The following is a 6,480-nucleotide window of genomic DNA, read 5'->3' on the forward strand; positions in this document are numbered from 1 at the left end:
TATTGCGTAAAAGGAACCCAGGACTTCAAACATCAAGCTGTCTAAACAAATTAGACCCAGCTGGTGGTGACCCAATAAAAAATATCTTAGGCTATCTTTTCTTTTGTGATTGTGCAGCTGTCCTTACATGTTTTTGTGCATTGTCATGCATTGTTGTTTATTCTTTGCGCCTTTGTGGGTCATATGTAAACCAGAGGTCGGGTGGGGACGATTGTGGAGGTTAATCAAGGCTCTTGGAGCAAAACAGAGCTATCTTTAAATACGTTTTTTTGTTTTAGATTTATTCAAGTGAACAGTGAGTGATAACAGCTTACCATTTACAGTGATAATATGGCTAAGAGGTATGCACTGTAGACCTGCTGCTAAGTTTTTTTTTTCTGCTAAGAAAAAGCCTAGATTGACATGGATGTGTCTGTCAGACACTGAAACCTAGATTTGAATGATGAATTTCTATTTCATAATGGCAATGGACCCACATTAGTGTCACCTTAGGTTCAATAAACTACTTCCTCCTCAATCAAAGTTAGTTAGCATGGATGCAGGATGGCTGCAGGTCCCATTTAAAGACATCTAAAATACTCTGCTTAGAATAACAATTTTCTTTGAACAATTACCTTTTTTTAAGCTTAAACTCTGTTCATAAGGTGGAGGTCAAACATCCAAGTGAAGTCACGATGAGCAAAACACATTTCTGAGTCTAGGGCAATCAATTTAATTTGATTTCAATTTATAGGTTCTTAATATTAGAATGAACATCTTATGTCATTACCTGTCATTTTCTTTTTTGTCAGAAGTAGAAAAATCTTTCAGAAGTGGAATCAAATCCCATCAAACTTGATTCAATGTGTCTACCTTAGAAATCAGTTTAATGATCTTTATGGCCAGCTAGAGCTCAGGTGAATGCCACAGGAAAAGGTTTTTACCATCTGCCAACTGACTTCATTAAAAAATCTATTTGCTACGCAAGGAACAATGCAAAGTGCAGATTACAACTTAAATAAATAAATATGGAAACGCCAGACTTTCCTGTATTATTTCCATGAAAAACACCAAAGGCGAAAGCATTGTTTAATAATGTGGACTAAATATAATTGTCAGCAACTGTGGGAAATCCAGGTTAAACCTTTCTATCTTGGATTCCTGAACAAAAAAATTGTGTTTTTAGTGCACACAAAAGAAATGCTATGTGTTTGAAAGATTGTAGCACTTGTCTATTCAAAAATACAAGAGACATAAACTATGAAGAAAAACGGTCAGGTGTATGCATAATTTCTCACAATGTCATAGTGAAGAAACACATAAAAATAAAACATTATGAAGCTGTGTATAATAAGCTGCAGAGTGTTGTCCATCCTGAAACAACCTCACCCTTTCTTTTATAAAAGAGATCCAAACTAAATAGAAAGCCTGCAGAGTTCTCATTAGGTCAACTGCATGAGCACGCCAGATAAAAACTGTGTTGTTGTCACAACTACACTTCATGCAGCTGTCTTTTGTTCTTCTGGACATCCAAATGTCCCTGTTGTGTCCGTGCTCAGTGCACTCTGTCAGACAGGGGACAAACAGCAGTGACTGGTTTACAGTGTCTCACGTGTGCTGCAGCTCTGTTGGCCTGACATAACCTCAGACGTTAACGCAGTCTACAACTTATTCTATTTGACCAAAATTATATGTAGAACCTTTTAACTTTGGATTCTTTGGTCCATTTTCTGTTAGTGAGCAAGCTCTTTATTGGAACCTGAAAGGCTGCATTTATATTTAACTGAAAAAAGAAGCAAAAAATGAAGTTTCCATTAAAATGAATTTTTAATATTATGTCTTCATAATGATATGTTAACTTGAAATATGTATGTAAAGACAACATTCATCTTAGTTGTGATGAGTGTTTATTGAAATAAAACGTGTGTGTTTGTTTTGTCATTTTAGTTCATTTGCTTACTTACATGTTACTGTGCACACACACACACACACACACACACACACACACGCGCACACACACGTACACACACGTACGTGTATAACATGGTGATGTTTTTTTCTTTCTAACCAAAAATAATAACCTAAAATAATATCTATCTATCTATCTATCTATCTATCTATCTATCTATCTATCTATCTACCTATCCAGCTATCTATCTATCTATCTATCTATCTATCTATTTATCTATCTATCTATCTATCTATCTATCTATCTATCTATCTATCTATCTATCTATCTATCTATCCATCTATCTATCTATCTATCTATCTATCTATCTATCTATCTATCTATCTATCTATCTATCTATCTATCCAGCTATCTATCTATCTATCTATCTATCCATCCATCCATCTATCTATCTATCTATCTATCTATCTATCTATCTATCTATCTATCTATCTATCTATCTATCTATCTATCTATCCATCTATCTATCTATCTATTGTGATATTTAACTCTGAGTTATACTGTGTATACACACAGTATATAACTTCTAAGAACAGTAACCAAGCCCTGGTTTCTTCACAAAAGCAATGTGATTTAAAACTTTAATTTAGAAATTTTAGATTTTCCATAACTTTCCCTAGCTTTAAGTTGCAGTTATATATTTCTGTATGGAAAGGTCAGCTGTTTTCACTTTGATCGTTTTGCCATCTGTACATAATATGGTGTGTTGTTTTTGAATCAATTGACTTTTTCTGTTAACAGGTAAACACACCCTAGCAAGACAGACAAGTATTGTTGTATTGGAATTGAATTATTTCCTAAATGTTAACTACGTTTGTTATGCATTATTAATCAGCTTAGGTTTTATGAAGGCTTTGTTGACTTTTAAAGACTAGCGATTGTTGCGTAACAGCTCATTTATCACAACACAGCCTTTTTTCTTGTCATGGAAGGAAAAGCCTTTGGCCACATTATACTTCATTTACAAAAAATCTAAATAAGAGAACTGGGATTCAGTAGAGCATTAGATTGCTGTTTATTGAAGAAGTCTCAAAATGGGAAGGAAATACATAACAAAACTAAAAGGGATGCCTGAAACCACAATTGAATGAGACTGAAAATAGACAGAAATAGAGTAAAGTGTGTTTGTCACGAGGGAAATTTAACATTACTGTATGAGGGGAATACGGGAGGGAGGGGGTTAGGAAAATGAGGGAAGCCCTTCTCCTTAAGCACCCGTCTTACTGACAATATTGTGACAGTTCAAAAAAACTCAGTATTTTCTCTTTCTGAGAGGAAGTCAGCTTGTTTTTGCCTGTGACTCACCCACTGACCCAAGGTTTACTGTCCCATAGTTTCTATAAATTCCTATTTCCTCATGTGAAGTATGTTGCCTACAGTATTTTATGCATTTAAGAAGTGCCCTTTTTTTTACTAATGATGACTAATAATGACAGCATCATTGACCTTAAAACAAATTACATATAAACAACATCACAAGACAATTCAGTCACATAAAGCCGTCAGCACACACACACACACACACACACACACACACACACACACACACACACACACACATTTTAAGTCCCTTGGAGGATTTAATGTCTCAAATTACATTTTCATTCTAGAAATGAGAGGAAACTACTACTGTTAACCGTTATTTCCCAAGAGTTGAGAGTTCAGAGTTGGTACAAGGAACTTTTAAAGCTAACCTATATATCTTGTGAGCTTGTGTCATGGTTGTTCCCTTTCTACTCAGAATCAGAATCAGAATCAGAAATACTTTATTGATCCCCGAAGGGAAACTCTGTACTCAACAAGGATGTTGAATATGTCTTGGCAACGTCTTATAACTGTAAAAGTTGAATATGTCTTGGCAACGTCTTATAACTGTAAAAGTAGGCTGATGTGATGCCTATTGGATTTCGGTGATGACCATCCAACTTCATCATATACAGTAACAGTAATGAATCTAAGGACAATGAGGTAAATGGCGTTGTTGTCTGTGGATTAAGCGGGGGTATGAATCCCACTGCTTTTCTTGGTAAGACATGCTCTGGGTAGCAGCTGATGGTTAGGGACAGGATGACGCTTTGGTTAGGGGATAGAACCTGAACATATTGGGTTTCTGCTACCTCGTACAAGCATTGCCATCCAATTTGATTAAACACTTTATCCATGCACAATACTTTGGGGCAATACATTCTTATTTACTAATTATTACTTACCTAGAACATCAGTGGAAAAAGTCACATGATGGGTACGTTAATGTTATAAATTGGATCATGACTGTCTTGGGGGTTATAGATTAACTGCAATCAGAAACTAATAAACTGTAAATCAAAGAGGAAAGTTACCCTGTCTGTTTGGCCCAGTCCCACTCTAACGTTTCTTGACGCCACAATGAAATATGCATATTTTGTCTCATACATTTTGTCTGGTTTACCTATTAAAGCTGACACAGACCATCCCCTGAATCAATTCTGTATACTACTTCCATCCGGATGCAGATACAGAGCACTGAGCTGGACCAAAGCCTGGTTCAAAAAAAGGTTCTGTCCCCACTGCCATCACAGTGACGAACAAACTCTGATACTGCCACCACCACCTCAGCTGCTTTGCAGTTTTCAAATTGGATGTGTGTGTCTCAATGTGGTGTCTTTTGTATATGGGTTACATGGTTTATGTGTTGTATACAGTATGTGGTGTTGTGATGTAGAAAGAAGATGTGTGGAAATGATTATCCCTATGGGACAATAAAGACTCCGTCTAAATCCAGAAAAATAACCCCTACTCTCTAAATATATATTTTACTTTTGAACATTGACTATGACAAAAGAGTTACAAACCTTGACAATCAAGCCATACATTGTAACCATAGATCACTATGACTATTTATGGGCTGGAATGTAAAAAAACAACAACTGGAAATTAATCAGAATCAGGTTTATTGCCAAGTAAATACTTACAAGGAATTTGCATGGGTGGTTGGTGCGTACATAAACAATCATGCTTATTGAACATTATTGTAAAATAAGAAATAAATACAGAATGTATGCATGACAAATGCATGAAAAATAGCTGTTAAACATAAGAAAAAAAGAAAGAAGAGGCAAAAATGAAGAAAAAAAAGCCCAGATCATTCAAAGTTATTATTTAATGCAGCATTGTTAAAGAACATCAGCAGTCCTTTATTTTGAACATTTGACAAAATTACGCCAGATGAATAAACACCTGTACTGGCGCCGTACACATTTTCAACTATATTTCATCAAGTTCGCTGAATAAAAATTTTAATCAACACATTTTGTGTAATTTTGAACTTGTTGACAGAACATCCCCCCAGTTGTCATTCTTTTGAATGTTGGGTGACTTCCCATATTAAATCGCATTAGATTTATCTTTGGTTGGGAATTTACCTCCAGAATTATCAACCTCTATCATGGTTGCGCAATTTTCTGGAAGAGAGAGCGAGAGAGAGAGTTTCTGAGCCATAAGGAAAACCAAAAACATTTACTTTCAATAACGCTTTCAATTATACTACCAACACTTTATTTACTTTAAAAAGAACATGGCAGGATCTTACTAAATCATTTTGAGTGATGTGACTGGAGACCTGGAAATCTACAGCAAATGAGAGCATCTACAGCATGTGGAGGTTATTATTGTATTGATTCTGGATGAGTGGCAGATTAGACCCCAAAAAAACACAACACAGAAGCAGTCAATGTAACAGATCTTTACTTAGTTAAAGGCATGCAAGGTGTAAAACCAGGAGACCATGCAAACAAATCTGATGAGGGGCAAGCAGGGAAATCTTAAGTCAAAAAGGTTCAAACAGGCAGATGACCAAGTTAGTGATATGGCATGAAAACAGAAATGAAATGACCTAAAAGTCAGCTAACTAAACAAGGGTTAGTCTTTATTATATCGCTCATAGCGATGACTTTAAATGACAGCGGCGATGCCTCAGTAGAATCAGCACAACCTCAGCTTTTGTTTTCCCCAGAACCAGAGAAACACATAAATTCCATTCCAATCAGGAGAGACTATGTCGCAGACATGCAAGGATTTATTGTGTGAATGCATGATATGACATGGAGATTAGACTCCATCGTTATGAAATTATATTATGAAATGATGTATATATGTTTCTTTTAGGGGGTTATAATGCCAGAATCTGAGGAGGAGGAACCAGGAGTCGAGCATACTAATACATTTAATTTATATAGCGCTTTTCACGAACCCAAAGCCCCGTAAAGCATGATGAAGACCGGAGGAGCAGGGGGAGGAGGAGGGTTGTGCTCTTAGCCTGAAATGACAACTGAGCAGTAGAAAGAGAAAGGTTTAAAACAGGGAAGTCCTGCTGTGATTGGCTCATTAAATTCAAGGCCGCTTCTGATTTGTAAAAATGTAAGCGAATACCTCTAAAACTGTTCAGTTTAGAAGAGAGAGAATGTGATTAGTTTGGAAGTATTCCTGATAGAAGAATTTAAGCTAAGCTCCATATGACACAAATAAAAATATCATTATTATCGCTATTTGAAGAG

Source organism: Etheostoma spectabile, chromosome 13 (assembly GCF_008692095.1).
Source record: "Etheostoma spectabile isolate EspeVRDwgs_2016 chromosome 13, UIUC_Espe_1.0, whole genome shotgun sequence".
Classification (NCBI taxonomy): Eukaryota; Metazoa; Chordata; class Actinopteri; order Perciformes; family Percidae; genus Etheostoma; species Etheostoma spectabile.